The following is an 18,065-nucleotide window of genomic DNA, read 5'->3' as shown; positions in this document are numbered from 1 at the left end:
TAGGTTCGTGGGTCGAACAAAAATATTGCTTGCAAGATCAACCAAATGGTAATACAATGTTCGGGTGCCGTACATTAGTAATTTATTTAGACTACTTAAGCCTGTAAAGGTTTACTGACCAAAATACAACAGGTGACCGAAGCGTATAGCACTCTCGGCATTAATGAGTAACCCAAACAAATGGAAGCTCCACCATTCAGTCAAGTTTTTCAAGTTAAAATAAAAACATAAAACTTGTGTAATTAGTGTGACTTTTCCTGTGCCAAAACCAGAAAGAGACATCTTTCTGAAGTGTTGTACTTTTACGATCATAATGCAAACGATAATGCAGCTACATCAACTCCAGATGGCGTCCTTGTATATGGTCTAGTCCCCAGACAGACATCTTAAAACCCTGCGCAATGACACCCCTTCTTCAGCTGACTTTGCTGTCACTCTTTATTCCGGGGCCTGACCAACTTCCGGGTCGGGCTGTCGCACTAGAAGGCTTCGGCCATTATAAAGCCACGGGATTTTCCCTTTAAAGCCACGGGATTCTTTGGGTAATTTTGATCAATTTCTGTGTTATTTTGACACAGATTCCGGATTATCCTGACCCAGAAATATGTACATGCCCCACGGGACCCGGACTCTCGGGTCAATTGTGACCCGGAAATATTTAGAATGTCTTCCTGGGCCTTGTGCATGGGACGTGTTTTCATGGCACTTGAACGGTTTAAGCATTTGAAGCGGCAAGCAGACAATATGCAAAGCAGACGAGACAGACAGAACACACGTCTGGCCCGAGCTTGAGGCAACCTCCACCAATGTGGCATAAGTATTCAGTCACTATTTAGGTTTTAGACTGCCCCGGGCGCGATTTTTTTTTTTTCAAACGACATTGCAAGATTTGTTTTTTCCCCTGCCGCTGTGATTGGCTCTTTCCGTCAGATTACGTCATCATGAAATTGGCCTGCTCTTTTACCAAATCATTGCAATGTCGTTTGGGCAAAACAAAATACCGCCCGGGGCAACCAGGTTTAGGAAACAGAATCTTGCTAGTCTCTTTAAAGGCACTGGACACAATTGGTAAATTGTCAAGGACCAGTCTTCTCACTTGGTGTATCCCAACATATGCATATCAACAAACCTGTGAAAACTTGGGCTCAATTTGTCATCGAATTATTTGAAGGAGAATATTGAAAGTAAAATACATCCTTGTTGCATAACTTTGTGTGTCTCAGATGCATCATAAAAGGCTTCAGCTGAAGTCTTATTATATTCGAGTGAGGAAACCCCCTTCTCAAAAACTACGTTACTTCAGAGGGAGCCGTTTCTCGCATTGTTTTTGTTTTACATTATTATCAACAGTTCTCCATTGCTCATACCAAGTAAGTTTTTATGTTCGCAATTTGTTTGAGTAATTACCAATAGTGTCCGGGTGCATTTAATTGCACTTCAATGCTGCAGGTCTGGTTGTGGTTTCCCTCCTCTGATTTCTTCCCATTGTTGTTGTTTTAAATGGTGTTATTATTATTGTTTGTTTAGCATTCACTGGATATGTACATGTATTTTGTGTTTACATTGTCTCTGTTTGCGCCTTGAACATCTGTAAAGATTGATTTGGCGCATTACAAATACCTACTATTGTTATTATTATTATTATTACTTCACTTGTTAAAAGAAAAGATGCACGTCAACACCGACCGTGGTGGCATAGCCTACCAGTATCATAAGAATAAGGTTTCTTTAATTTCAGTTGACGGCTCAGAACAACATTTTCCACATCGATTTTTGTGTATATATATTAAAATTGGAAGGAAAGGCACTGGACACTTTTACTAAATACTCGAAAAAATTGTTAGCATAAAAACTTACTCCATAACGAGCAATGGCTAACTGTTGATAGTATACAACATTTTGAGAAACGGCTCCCTCTGAAGTAACGTAGTCTTTGAGAAAGAGGTAATTCTTCACTGAAATATTTGAATTGAATATAAGAAACCTCTGCTGAGGTATCGAAGTCAAGCCATCTTAAAGCACACAAGTTGTGCGACAAGAGTGTTTTCCTTCCATTATTCTCTCACAAATTCGACGACCAAAATGGAGTCCAAATGTTCACAGATTTGTTATTTTACGCATAATGTTGGGATACACCACGTGAGAATACTGGTCTTTGACATATACCTAAGGTGTCCACTGCCTTTAAACCTATCCATGATTATCCTGAGTGTCGTGAGCAGAACTTTCGTATACACATTTTTACTAACATGACTCTCTATACGTAGAAAATGACCGTGCTTCATTACTTAGTAGACAATCCCTCAGCCTGCTGCATATAGCGAAAATCCATGCCTTTGGCATATTATCTTGAAATTATTTCATACCTTCCTGCAGATTTGATTGTCATATTATTTCATAATGCATTTCATTTTGCATGGAGATCCATGCGATTTGCTGAGTGGACTGGTCCAAAAAAAGATTACCGGGGCCTAATTGACATCTAATTGTTTTCTCTACAAGGACAGGTCTGTATAATGTTTGATTCGGTAACTCTGGTCTACCAACGCGAAGTATATTAACGCACATGCATTACCGTCATATCATGGTCGGCCATCTTGTGTGTTCCTGCACATGTGAGTTTAGCAAGTTGAAAAATGTCCAGTTATAAGTACAACTTACTGCTTCAATTTGAATTCCCTGCTGTTGAAACAGTGGCTGTTTCATGGGTTAGGGCAAGCTTGTGTAGTTACATAAGTGACAGAGAACGCTTACGCAACTGCAGACTATTTTAAGCACAACTATTTTGCAGTGCATGTTTTCATGTACATGTACCTCTATAAAAAAAATAAGGCCTTTTCCATCAGTCCAGATTTAACAACCTTTAGTTTGCTTTGCGAACCATAAGAAACAATTTCTTGACTATAAATTTAAAAGATTGGCGCAAACTCGGAATATAATTGGATAGAGTGGCGAAAGGTAGTATACATCCCCTAAGCGGAAATGGAATCTTTTTGATAGCGTTTTCGGGACACCGTAGCACAGAATCGTCATCGAGATGAGTCATCGCTTCACCAACCCTTGTCGAAACCACGGTCTTGCTTGGGCCTCGAGCTACAGGCTCTGCCAGTATTTTCTAAACGTGCGCTTTCGGTACGGTGCTCGAAACAAACGAACGGAGGCTGAAGCAAGAATCCAAGACAGAGACGCAGTTTATAAAAGGCCTAAACAAACACATTTTGTGAAAAACAGGCCATGGTGCACTTGGGTTTGGAATGCTGCTATTTAATTCATGATATCAAATAAAATCAAGCATCGTGAAACAAGTCACCAAAAACTAACAATCAATTGAATTATTTATTAATTTTAAGTATTCTTTTCACTGGCAGAAGGAACACAAGGTAATAAAATGAAACAAATTATAACATATAAAATTACACACTGTACACATAAAAATATTTAAAATGCAACACATTGCAAGTGAGTTGGGTAGATGGAACAGGTGATCAGCACCTCCTAATGGGGTGGGGGTTCGTGAAAGAAAAAGAGGGGACAGGGGCAAATGAAAGAAGAAAGATGGCCACTGGCCCGCTTAGAAAATCGCACGAACTGCGTCTCTCTAGCATGCTTAGGTCTAGAAGTTATTGAAGAGTTCGGCTCAGATTTATTTTCAAACCATTATAATTATTTTTCGCGGGCTTTTGTATTATTTCTAGTACTTCAGTATTGCCCCCATACATACGCCAAGTGTATTAATTTTTGGTTGGGAGTAGGTTACTTTCTGTTCACTGGCCCTGCCTCGAAAATCGCCATAGCATTAAAATGTGTACGAGATGGAAGCCCTCAAAAATGGCTATCAGATGGTAGTAAACTTGTTCAGGTTGGGCATTAGTCTAGGGTTAAATTTACCTATAATTTGTGCTGGTCTCTTTGACAGTTCTCTGTGCACAAAAACCCCGTTGGACAAACAGAGGTGTCCAGTGCCTTTAAGGGGCCGGGTTCGGGAGGGGGAAAGGGGAGGACAGGTCCAAACTGAAAAAAGAGAGCGACAACAAAATGGACTTTTGATACCGGCAGCTAGCGCAACGGCAGTTAAAAACAATTCATGAATAAGGTTCCTTGAGTGGGGCAGTGTACAGGGCACTCAGGGGCGAAGGGATGTATATTCGAAAGGTTACAGGTGCAATTAAAATGCAGGACGCGTTGAATTCAGAGATCTGACCGTGGCTTCAGCCGACTCAAAACACAAGTCATGTACTTAAAGGGGTTTGTAAGTGGACGATGCTTCTTGAAGCAGAATAGAAATTCGTTTGTTGTTCGTAAGGAGGAGGACTGCCAAGGGGTTGACTTGGTGAGGTTGGAAAGAGACATGGGAGCTTGTAAAGCTGGAGAGGATCTACTCTTTACGAATTCAGATAGAGGACTTGAGGAGAAGGGGATGAGGGGGACATGGAAGGTGGACGGGAGGCCGTCGTGGGTCTTGGGGAGGAGAGCGACGGGGACGAAGACGAAGAAGGGGGTACAATTCAGGGTTGGAGATACTCTCGAGGTGTACCCGTACCTTTCCCAGAAACACTCCCTTGGTCAACCAGAGGAAAGATAGGGGATTAGGACAGATTCTAGGAAAGGGTTTTAATCTGATTTGTAATGGCAAGAATATCCATTGATATACTTTTAACTGTCAAATTTAATGCAGGGCTAAATCATGCGATTGTCGACGATAACAAGTGGTTTTGTCTTTGCAGAAAATAAGGAATATGGAAAGGTTGAACCCTAAGACTGCTGCCACACTTAGCCAAATGTTATTAGAACAAAACCACTTTAGAGCATTGTGTGTGCTATCGTGAAATTTACGGGTACAGTAATTTTTACAACCAAGAAATAAGCAGTGATATGGCAGACTAAACTTGATTAATGTCAGGGAATATACCTGTGTGGAAATAATAATATTAGCTAGGCCTATTGCAAACTCCTTACCAACAAAAGGGCCCTTTGGTATATGCACACACACAAAATCGTTATAATAGCCAGACCTTTCGACCCATAGCAGAGTCTCTCTCAAAATATAACGACACTTTGGCCCAATTTCATGGAGCTGCTTAACGGCCGATTTTGTGCTTACTGTAATGTGCAATTTCCATTTCTTAGCGCTGCTAAAACCGTAAGCACACGAAAAAGCATGCTATAAACTTCCGGTGTTTACTGCACGAAAATGAGTGACGTCACATAAATGCAAATCCATAGTGGACATGCAAGATGGCTGCCTAAGTTTCTTGCTAACCTTTGAAACACGCTTACACCTTGCAAATTTGTCTGCTACAATAAACAAGAAAATGTGCTTATATACCGTTAAGCAAAGCTATGCAATTGGGCCCTGCAATGTTTACGTTAACTTATGTGAAATCACCGTCAAGTTACTATTTGTGTTTGCCGTGTAGTGGGCTATACTTAGCACGCCTGAAAGAATCAAATATACAGTCTAGCAATTCAACTGCAAATCCAAGCTATTTGCTTAATCCCGCGCTGCAGCGTCTCAACAAACAACATCCCAGCCAAAGAACTCTACACTAGAGATTTAATACGTAGTCTGTCTGTCAACAAGACGTGAGATTTGATAAATTCTGTACTTTGTATGTTCATTTGACTCCATTAAGTGGGGATTGTAATCGGAAGAGGAGTAAGGGAACACAAGAAGGAATTAGAGGTATTCCTTTTCTAAATCTTCGAATGTTTTTGCCCTTTTAATACTAAGCTAAGACCCTTGTGAACTTTTATGGCAGGTTGACACGCAAAACCTATATAGGCGTTTTAAACTTTATTGGTATGGGGACTACTCCTAAGGTTTTGTTTGCAAACTGGCTTCAAGAAATTTGAAGACGATCTATTAAAAACGTGTATGGAAATATATTTGTGGAATGAAGAAAATGTATGGCATATTTTTGTCGCTAGATGGCAGTCTTGGACGTTACCATTTCTATGTATGTCACCAAAGACTAAACCGGACACTTATTCCCCCAGTTAACTGACTTATTCGATTTGTATACGAATTAGGAATACAGTGGCAAAAGTAATCATTAAGAATGTATTTGAAGTAAGTTGCATGGTTTAGAGGAACGTATTTTGAATCAATTTGAATCTAAAATAGAAGATAAGTGTCCGCGTAACGAGTCCTCAAAGTTGAGGGGGAGTTATTATTGTCGAGTCCTAGTCTGAGTTTGAGTCTTTTGCTGTTACATGTTGTGATGACGGGAGTTTGAGTTACCAAATTCAAATCTGGCAACACTTTGGCCCTTTTTGAAACCACGGTTTCAGCTTGGCTCAGGCTCAGAATCTTCCATGCTTGACCCCGCTTTTGGTTTGACCATGCTTCCTCCATGGTTTGATGCTTTGCGTATATATGCGCCTCAAGGGTGGATTTCACAAAGAGTTAGGACTAGTCTTATCTCAAGTTAGGACCAGTTACTCGTCCTAACTTAGGACTATCCATGCAATTTGTATATCTCCTAGGACTAGTCCTAAGTTAGGACTAGTCGTAACTCTTTGTGAAATCGACCCCAGGGCTTCAGACGAGAGGACGTGGCCTGAAGCCAAATCCTCGGCCGAAGCCGTGGTTTCGAAAAGGTACTGAGTCCGCCTAATATTTCTTCAAACCATCATTTCTTTGAGCTTTGACGTCATCCTCTCTATCTTTCCACAATAATTTGATTAGACCTATGATTGATATGAAAGGCAAAACCCACTCATCTTTTGTCGAAGGCGTCAGACGAACTCCATTTGCATTGTGTGCCGTGCCATAATGCATTATTAAGCGGCACCATTAAGGTTTCTCTAAAAAGGTAAGAGATAGGTGTGAACGAGCAGATGATGCTGTGGACACGTAAAATGAATTTGACATTTAACTCCAGTCACTTTGGTCACGTTCCCTGCATTAACTTATCATGAATAATGGTTTTCAATGAACAACGGTGTAGTTAATGTTTAAAATATGTCCCAGTCTAGATGGCTAACGGTAGAACAGTGTCATGTAAAAGAATATAAGAATATGGTTTATTTCTCTATTTTTTGACAACTTTTGTTCATCACACGTTAAAGCATTTTTGCACAAAAAAGGATGTTTCAAAGTGGCTTTGTACGCGTATTGGTAGTCCAGCGGCTTAGCATATGGATTGGCAGCCAGTGTTAGGGCTATATAGGGCAAGTGACTGGTTTGGGGGAGAAAACTTTCCCTTTTAAAACATATTTCCCTTCTGCTGAATAGACTTAGATTTGTTTTTTCTCAACATATCATTCCGATAAAAAAAATGTAAGTATACACCGATGCTCTAATAATTAAGGAAAAATCACGCAGTGCCTAAAAATACATCATCTTTATCAGCCCGTTTAATAATAATCGAAAAACTACGTCTCTCTTGTGTGCAGTTTCCACAGAAATTACCACCGTAATAAAAGCAATTGTAGTAGCAAACTGAAGCATTTATTTTTTGAAAAGTCAATGTCAAAGGCTTGTTTACCCGCGCAATGGAGGCAACACTCGTCGGACATAATGTCCTCTAATTTACAACGGCAATAAAGGCTCGTTGCTAAGGCAACTCCCGGGCAAATTTAGAAACCACTTTTGTGGAAAATTGAAAAGGATAGAAGGCCAGGTAAGATTGCGTGTGTAATGTCACGTGTTACATTGGCGGCTCCCTTGACATTCTGTGGCATCAGACATCCAGACGCCGATGTGATTATCGTTAGGTCTTTTTCTCGCAGACAAGATAATGTCCAAGTCAAGGTTTCCAACCATTCAAATGTTGATAACTCCTTCATCAACGACCAGATTTTAATATGTGGAGCGTTCAATGGCGAAGGCTCGGCTACTCACACCAAATATGTGTCAGTTTAATATAACGCTGCACAGCTCTATTACTAGCTGTCTGAAAGTAGGGCCTATTTTCCCTTTTTTTAATTTACTAGGTCTTTAGATAAAAAAAACACTCACAATCAATGTGCTCTTCAATGTGTACAGTGGGTGATAAAATGCGATAAGTTGAGTCGAATCTTACGAATATTAAACCAAAACAATGTCCAAGTCAAGGTTCCCAACCATTGAAATGTTGATAACTCCTTCATCAACGACCAGATTTGTTATATGTGTAGCGTTCAATGGCGAAGGCTCGGCTACTCACACCAAATATGTGTCAGTTTAATATAACGCTGCTCTGACAGTAGCCCTATATATAATGTCCATTTTAATTTTAATTTAAATAACTAGGTCTTAAGAAGAACAACACTCACAACAAATGTGCTCTTCAGTTTGTACAGTGGGTGATGGAATACGATAAGTTGAGTCGAATCTTACGAATATTAAACCAAAACAATGTCCAAGTCAAGGTTTCCAAGGTTTCCACCAAATAGTGTCACTTTAATATTACACTCCACAACTTTATTATTGGCTGTCTGAAAGTAGAGTCTATTTTAATTTTTACTTAAATACCAGGGCCCAATTTCATGAAGCTGCTTTTAAGCACACAAAGTTGCTAACCAAAATCAAATTAAGCTTACCAGAATAAAGTTACCAGCCAAATAGCATTTTACATGTACAATGCGACTGGTGCTTAAGCAGCGCTATGAATTTTGGCATGTCTTGAGAAAAAACAGAGCTCACTCGTCACAATAAATATGATATCCACAAGCTTATGTGAGTGATAACACGGGACAATTTGTATTATTTTTATCATTACTTATTCAGCCATTTCAACAATGCATGACAATACAAAAATACTTTCAGATGGGCTAGGAGAAACAAAAGCAAAATAATTACTGTGGTTCATAGACAATTTATGACATCATCTTCTAAATTATATGCAGGACAGCACGAGTACGTCCGTTTCCAAGAAATCACTCAAATTCTATGTATGGTTGTAAAAACGCAAGAAAGCATGGTTATATAATACGAAAGCACGGAAGATGACGAACATTCTTAAAACGCACTAATTATAGCAATTTCGTGTTCTTTCCTTTGTCCCTATACACTTAATTAGCAGTTTCTACTAATTTCCTTATGGGGTCCCTCAGCCTTTAGAAATCCCCTATTGGATATTTTGTTTTCAGTCTCCATAAGGTAGTGAATATGAAATCGAAAGTCACCGTCAAGCTGCGATGTTGACACTCCTGTCTCATATGAATTGAATAGTTTATTCATACAGATCAATTTTCAACAGGACGTCGACAACTCCCTAGGGCGTTATAAAGGCACTGGACATTAGTACTAATTACTCAATCTAATTGTTAGCATAAAAACGTACTTGGTAACGAGCAACGGAGAGCTGTTGATAGTGTATAAAACATTGCGAGAAACGGCTCCCTCTAAAGTAACGTACTTTTCGAGGGAAAAGTAATTTACCATGAATTTGATTTCGAGACCTTATTAAGAATTTGAGGTTTCCAAACCAAGCATCTGAAAGCAAACAACTTCGTGTGAAAAGGTTGTTTTTTCTTTCATTATTATCTCGCAACTTCGACGACCGATTGAGCTCAAACATTACCAGGTTTGTTTTGTTACGCATATGTTGAGACACACCAAGTGAGAAGACTTGTCTTTGACAAATACCAAACGTGTCCAGTGTCTTTAAGTATGAGACTCTAAAGACCTCTAGAGCAACTGGAGGGAATCTTAGGCAGTCAGTGGGTGTTGAATATCATTTATTTGTTAATATTCTATGGATCGATCGTATGAGGAAACATGTGACAGGAAATTATAAAGCGGAAACAACTGTGGGAAAGTGTAAAAAGTTGAGTGAATCGCTGGTCCCTAGAGTTTGGGGCTAAACTCTTCCTAACTTAAGACTAATCTTAGGACTTGGGACGAGTCCCAACCCTGCACTGTAGCATGCAGACCTTAAGATTAATCCTAAGTTAAGACGAGTTACTCGTCCTAACTCGAGATAAGACGAGTCCTAACACTTTGTGAAATCGACCCCTGGACACTATTAGTAATTTGTCAAAGACCAGTCTTCTCACTCGCTGTATCTCAACATATGCATAAAATAACAAGCCTGTGAAAATTTGAGCTCAATTGGTCATCGAAGTTGCGAGATAATACTGAAAGAAAAATACCCTTGTCACACGAAGTTGTGTGCTTTCAGATGCTTGATTTCGAGACCTCAAATTCTAAACTTGAGTTCTCGAAATCAAATTCGTGGAAAATTACTTTTTCGAAAACTACTCCACTTCAGAGGGAGCCGTTTCTCACAATGTTTTATACTACCAACCTCTCCCTATTACTCGTTACCAAGAGAGGTTTTATGCAAGCAATTATTTTGAGTAATTACCAATAGTGTCCACTGCCTTTAAAGAATAATTTGCGTGGGGTTACCTTGGGAGTATGTGTTTGTTGAAAAACTTGCCTTTGTAATAGGAAAAAGTGTAGGAAAAAGATCTGAAGAAAAATTAATCAGATTTTGTCAATCCTTATTGTTTAAATTTAATTTGTGTTTATGATAGACCTTGTCCGGCGCAGCAGCCATTATTTGCTGGAACAACCGCCCCAACAAACAACAATTAAACAGCGGGTAAATACACAAACCCGTCCACATAAAAAGCATTTCTGAGCTGCATTTTGATTCCTAACTCATATTTTTAATTTCATGCCTTCTTCTACCTTTTTTGTCCCGCCCTGGATACATTAATTTAAGTCGTCCGGGATTAAGATGTGTCAACAAATTCAGCAGAGCATGCTCTGGACTGTTTATGCAAATAAAGTGTTTTGCGCTGAATTCGAAGGATTTATTTAATTGTGTTGAATACCGCTTGGCATTCATTGCACCCTGGCAAGAATGTTTAATCCTGTGTTGAGCTCACAATGACTGGAGCACAGAGCACTCCAATTACGTAACTGAACTGGCTTGCCACGGGTTCGAATCCCTATGGGGAAAATGTACATTCAAATGACCCTTTACAAAATGTATGCAGGCCCACTGGTAGCCTATGTGACCCTCGTTATACGATCTGTTGGCACCAGTCAGTGTCACATATTTGTGTACACTCCCAACATGGTACAGAAACCCATCAAGTCGCCTTGGACTCATGAAAGTGTCATGACCGAAGCAAAACAGACCATTACAGTGATCGAAATCTTGTTGAGGTGAGTCTTGGGAGCATTACATAACAATCTGTCAGTCAATCAATCAATCAATTAATCAATCAATCAATGATGAATACAGGTTCATTCATACAAATGAATTAATTTAAGCTACAAAACTAAATAGGATTTGGGACACTGTGTGCTTAGAACAGAAGATGGAAAACTTTCCGTAACCTGCCACCACCGTTTCATTAATATTTACCAAAATACGTATATCATTTGAGTAAATTACATACTATTTTAGTTCATACTGATTGAAAAAAATTGTGGCAGAATACGGTAACTTTTCCCCTTTTTCCCCTGCTTGTGTTTCTCTATTTGTATATACATTGAACCTTAATGCCATGTGATGCTGGGGCCTGGGAGGGCTCATTGCTTTGTTAAACTTGTTGTGCCTTACCCTAGACAATGTCCGAAGATTTAAAATATATAAATAAATATTAAAGAGACAATAATGGGACTGTTTCACTATATTAAAGGAAGACGGAACATCTTTGTGCTTAGAGCTCCCAAGAGACCGTGACAAGATGGAAGTTTGAGATCTATTGATATGTGGTTTGTGGACGAATATTATTTGAGTCATCGCCGGATTCAGGTAAGGAAAGCTTGGCAACATCCGACCTCCACTATTTTATGTGATTCAGCTTCTTGACAATGAAAGGTTGATTTTTTTAAAAGATTCTTTTCTTTTATTTTCGATCAACTGGTAGCTAATATAATCTGATCTGGGTTCAACTTCTCAAAGATAGTCGTAACTTAGGACTATTTCCCAGGACTCTTAAGGAGTTATCAAAAACTTAAGGCTAGTCATCGAGAAGACTGTCTTAACTCTTTGTGAAATCCACTACAGGCTGCGATTAAACTTAATATGCAATTTGTACTGTGTGATGTTGCAAACAAATTTCATGTGTTTTTACATGATGAATACATAAAATTAGTTAATTTTAAGTTCCACAATTCTCACTCTTACGAGTTGTAATAATAGCTACATGAATAATTTGTAGTTAATGGAACATTTGCTAAAAACAAAATTTAAACAAAGAGTTTATCATTGACTCTGACCAAAAAATAACACATAAAGTTAGATTATTGACAGCGAATAATAGTGGAGGTCGGATAACGCAAGTTGACATTTCAAGATCAAGACAAGATGAAGACTGCGAAGTGTAAGAGAAGATCTAACCCGTTTTCTTGCAGAGTTCCCCCTCTGGTATAGCCACGCCCCTCCCCTGATGTTCGGCGACCTTGTTGATGTTGTCCTTGCCTTACTTTCAAGGTGATGTCACACTTCCTTGGAAATTTCTTGATTGGCATGTTGGTCGAAGCCAATGATGCTTTTTTTATTTATTAGGAGACTAGTCTTACTGGAAATTTGTGTTGGGGTTGATACTTCAAGTCGACAGTTGTCATTTTTATTAATGACTATTGTTGTTGGTTTATTTAAAACATTTAAACTTCGCAGCCAAAGGCTGAATTGTGTTTAAAATACAGAGTTAAAGAAAATAAAGGAATACAAAATAAAATATTACTAAAAATAAAATAAACATTGGCTTGGACCAACGAATTTAATTTAAGAAAATAATTGCACGGTTAACCAAGCACACTTAAATGAGAAAAAGGGAACAACTGTAGCAAACTATTAGTGCAGTAAAGCTTCTCAGATTGTGTTTCCCATTAACGTGTGATATAGTAGGAGACTTTCTGGGACGATAGGTGGCAGCAGACTTACCGGGTAAATTCATTCTCTTCGGACTTATGCGCAAGTTCAGAACTACGTACACAAAAGAAATTTACCTGTTAAGTCTGCTGCCACCTAGCGTTGGAAAGTCTCTCATTTTCAGAATTATTCACTGTATTGACATAGTCGCTCCGGATTTTCGGCGATATCTAAAAAAAAAACGCGACCAACATTAAAAGTTAACATTTTAGCTATTATTTTGATTGTTAACATCCACATTATAGAATTAAAGTAATGAAATGGTTCCAAAAAGTCAAAAGGATTCTTTGCCTTGAAGCGAAATATCTGGGACATTGATGTATGTTTTAAGCGTGATTTGCTGCATTTAGGGCAGTAGGCCTATTGGCGTCATTTAGGCAGTCATACGAAACGGGTTTTAATTACAAAATAAAATTGGTGATATCACAGCATTATATTTTGATATGAGTTGCTAAGTAAACAGACCTTGCCCTTGACTGGTGCTTTTATATATGTAGTCCCCAGCATGGTGTGATCTACGTAGATACCTGCATGCCTCTGTGCATATTGATATATTGATAGTTGTGTTCTGTTGATGAATGTGCTGATGTTAAACTCAGAATGAAAACATGAGGAGCGTATGACCAATGGGGGCGGGGGGGGGGTTGACACCATACCACATATCAAGCCACAAATGTTCTGTCCAAACGAAAAATAGAGAACTAAAGAACTAAAAGCAAGAAGCCGTAATTACCATCATTCTTTTTTAACAAGTACCTCATTCTTGGAAAGTATGCAAATCAAAAATTCTAAACTCACAGTCCACATCTTAATGTCTCCCAAGCAATGTTCGTTAAATTGATCAAACATAATCGAGACTGCTCGCTCCATGTTTAAACTACACATGCTCCCCCATTTCATTTAATCTGGTTGTGAAGCCAAGGACTCTCAGAAAAGCGAACTCAATCAGTGTACTAGACATGAAACCAATGGAGAGAAGACAAGGAATGAAGTTTCCATTTTTAGATGCGGGAGAATTATTCCAGGAAAAACCCACGCATTCATCCCAATACACATACAGTACCACGGTGTGACTCGAACCGGGGTCCTGGAGGTGGACGGTGAGGAAAGAAACCACTACGCCAGCCCGACCCCAATATTTTTACATGGATGGGTTTGCATAAATAAACGCAAAAATTACTCTTATTTACAATATCTAAGGGCATGTTTCCCTCCATCATAATTTAGACTGTTTTCAAGAGGAATATCAATTCCTACCTTCTGCTCCCTGAGTTCTTGTTACTGTAAATAATTTGTCTTCTATTATTATTATTTTTGTTATTATTACTTTTATTATGATTTTTTTCCGTTATTCAGAAAACAATACAATCAAACAATACAGAGCAAGACAATAATGAAAAAAAAAAACCACGGAAACATTCAATAAAGCCAGCAACACATTACATGAAATACAAAAGTTAACCTAATTACTGTGGCCTGGGGGCCTTTGTTTCCTTTGTTGCTGGCTTATAAAATAAAATAAAAGACAAATTGAAAATATACTATTTAGTATACTACTAAAAATATTCTTGTAGCCCCATACAAAGAGTCGCTTTTAGCCTTGTTAGAAAACAACATGTGTTGGAAACTTGCATAATAAATATATCAAAAATAGCTACAAAAAACTAGTGGAACTTGCATAACAAATATATCAAAAATAGCTACAAAAAACTATGCGAACTTGCATAACAAATATATCAAATATAGCTACAAAAAACTATGCGAACTTGCATAACAAATATATTATCAAACATAGCTACAAAAAACTACGGACTTGCATAACAAATATATTATCAAAAATAGCTACAAAAAACTATGCGAACTTGCATAACAAATATATCAAAAATAGCTACAAAAAACTATGCGAACTTGCATAACAAATATATCAAAAATAGCTACAAAAAACTATGCGAACTTGCATAACAAGTATATCAAAAATAGCTACAAAAAACTATGCGAACTTGCATAACAAATATATCAAAAATAGCTACAAAAAACTATGCGAACTTGCAAAAAAAAATATATATATATCAAAAATAGCTACAAAAAACTATGCGAACTTGCATAACAAATATATATATATACAAATATATATATATTGGTCTGGTTTTACACATCTTTTGATGACAGTTTTATACTTTTGTTTTAGCCTTGACAGCCCCTGTACAACTTGCAACTATTGTGTATGTCTAAAGATTTAAAATAAATAAAAATAAATAAATAAATAAATAAATATATCAAAAATAGCTACAAAACCAAACAAGTATATCATCACAATTATATATGCATGTTAATGTTCGTGCCCCGTTATCATGAATGCGCATACATTCAATGTAGCTTATTACGATATGCATGTATGCTCGACCATGGTTCTGTGGTGTCTTAAAATTAAGCAGTATAAGAACGTGATAAATTTCCCAAGACACATCATCTGAGCTGTACTTCGGCTTTCTGTAAATCCCTAAGCACAAGATTATAAACGAGAGATAGGATTAGATATTCATAGCATCGACTTTTTTTGGTCAGGTCCTCTGTGTACATTATAATAATAAAGACTATACTTGAATATTTTTAAAACGGAACCAGACTATTTTTGTCTTTCCCGCCTTCGGACGTGTCCGAATTGGCGGCTGGTTACATGACTACGGCTGCATTGCCGCGTCATAATGTGGTGAAGTATTATTGGGTGCGTTCGTTTAGCTTTCCTGGGTCGACCCTGGTCTGCCCCGGTTTGTTCGAATAGCTTTGACGGGGCTCGCCCAGGTCAGCCCCCAGTGCCCTGCTTGTGGAGTGAGTCACTTGGGGTGACCTAATGTGCATGCCGTCACCACGAGAGGGCGAGTGTGGTCGTTAGATCAGTTCTTTTTAGGGCTCACCCGAGTGAGCACATGCGGGGTCGACCCAGGGAAGCTTATCGAACGCACCCATAATGAAGTCCTTATTAACTCCCCTAGCGACAACCTCGTCCCAAGGGGTCGAGCGGTTATAAGGTTGACCGTTCTCTCAATTTGGTATTGGATCATTTGCATATCCAACAAATTTTGATGCAAATGGCTACTTTTCTGGCTACTTTTCGAAATTCACATCTTCGTCATATTCTTGTAGTACGGTACCAGATTTTAAATAGCTTGTTTGTACATTGTTGGTTATCGGCAGCTGGCTGTACCCATGAATATGAAACATATTCTAATATTGTAAAGTCATTGTCCAATGGGAGACTTTGAGGCGCTTGGTGGCAGCAGACTTACCAAGTAAAAGTCCATTGTTTACGTAGTTCTGAGCGTGCGCACATTATCGAGAACAATGGATTTTACCTGGTAGGTCTGCTGCCACCAAGCGTCCTAAAAGTTGGACACAGCCTTAATCATTTTCCTTACACCGGGTTGAATGGAGCAGAAATAACAAGTACCTTGTGATACAGGGCCTTACTGGGCGCTGTAAATACAAAGAGTTTGCACTGGCTGGTACATTTTTTACCATTAACGCATAATCCTGATGAAGTCTGGAAACATATTGATCCATTGACGAGTAGAATAGATGGCCTTAGCTTTCGATCCAAACCGGACCTTCTTCAGAGGCATAAACAATTGTACAAACAAATACATATTCATTTTATAGAAAAAGAGGAGCAAATGGATCCAGGAAAAGTAGGGAAATCATAGCCAATCAAATAACAATAATAATAATATAATAATAGTATTAATAATTGTATATTGTGCATAATGCAGAAACATTTAAGCTATAACATGTTTGTCAGGGATTGTGCCTTTACGCGACGTTTCAATCCGCGTATCATGTTGTCTTCATCTATAGAGACGATGACAGATGTGAAAAAAACACCACACATAAAACACCTGTTTATTGCTCTATACGTTTCCAAGCCCGAGTCTAGGCACGTAGCTAGCCTGCATATATACATTAGCCTACATAACTATAGACTTGTGGACAAGTCGTTAATGGTCCCACGCGGTGAGACAGTTGAGTTGTCACTGTTCTCGGATCGCGCGAACTGCAGGTTGCCGACTTCTACTCCCCATTAACGACTTGTAAAACCTAAATGCTGTAGTCGCGCAACAAGCAGTTCGCGCGGAGAGCACCGCTGCAACTCGACTATCTCACCACGTGTGACCATAAACGACTTGTCCACAAGTCTAACATAACTGCCGCCGTACAAGGATCCAAATGGAAAAGAGACCTTGGTTGAAATACATTACAGCTTTAATCAAAGACTGAATCTACACTACTCCAAGGCACTCTAGCGGACAAGCAAAAAATAAACGCCGACCTCAAATTTAATTATCTCGGTAGGAGTGTGTAACGGCACCCCGCTCGGGCACTTCGCAGGTCGCCGTCTGATGAGCAATTTGCCTTTAAAGAGAACATACACCTTGATTTAAAATCTCATAAACTCACCTTTTTTTTAAATTAAATTGTGGAAAATATATGGAAAGATCGCGCATGAAGGAATCGAACAGAATTGAACAGTCTAGATGTTTGGTTTGTTTGGTACAACTACAGTTTGCCAAACAATAATACATTATTGTTGAATTCGAAAGAAGGCTCACAAAATTCCTGATATAGAACACAGCCGTCTAAACAATTAACCTTTAAAGAGAACTTACACTTTATTAAATTCTCATTAACTCGTAAAAATGTTTTTGGCAAAATCAGGATAAATATCAACAAAATAGTGAAAATCAGACTGATATCAATAAACATGTCATGTTTGGTTGTAATAATATTGTAGTATCTTGTCTCAAACTGGTTTTTCATGTAAGATTACCACAACTATTTAAATATATATATTGTTACACTAGTGGTAAGACATCTGCTCTGGCAATGCAAATGTCGTGGATTCCAATGCCACCCTTGTGTCTGTGGATTTGTTTTCCCCACATAACTCGGGAAAGGTATGACTTGCAGCGCTTACACAATCATCGGTGTAAGAATGAAACAAATTACAAATAAGGCATTTATTCCTACAGTGATTGGATGTTATGAACAGAATGAAATTTGCATCGGGGATAAAATATATTAATGTTGGTTTACGCCGTTGTGAGACACTGCTCTAGATTACAAATGACGTGGGTTCGCATCCAAACCGAGTAATATGCATTTGATTTGTTCACAGAGTTCAGGAAAGTACTGTTGCCCAGTAACCATACAGTGCTAATAAACATGATTGGGTGTTAGTTTTCAAAT

This window comes from Asterias amurensis, chromosome 16, assembly GCF_032118995.1.
Source record: "Asterias amurensis chromosome 16, ASM3211899v1".
NCBI lineage: Eukaryota > Metazoa > Echinodermata > Asteroidea > Forcipulatida > Asteriidae > Asterias > Asterias amurensis.
The sequence above is the reverse complement of the archived record's forward strand: the minus strand, read 5'-3'. Positions refer to the sequence as shown.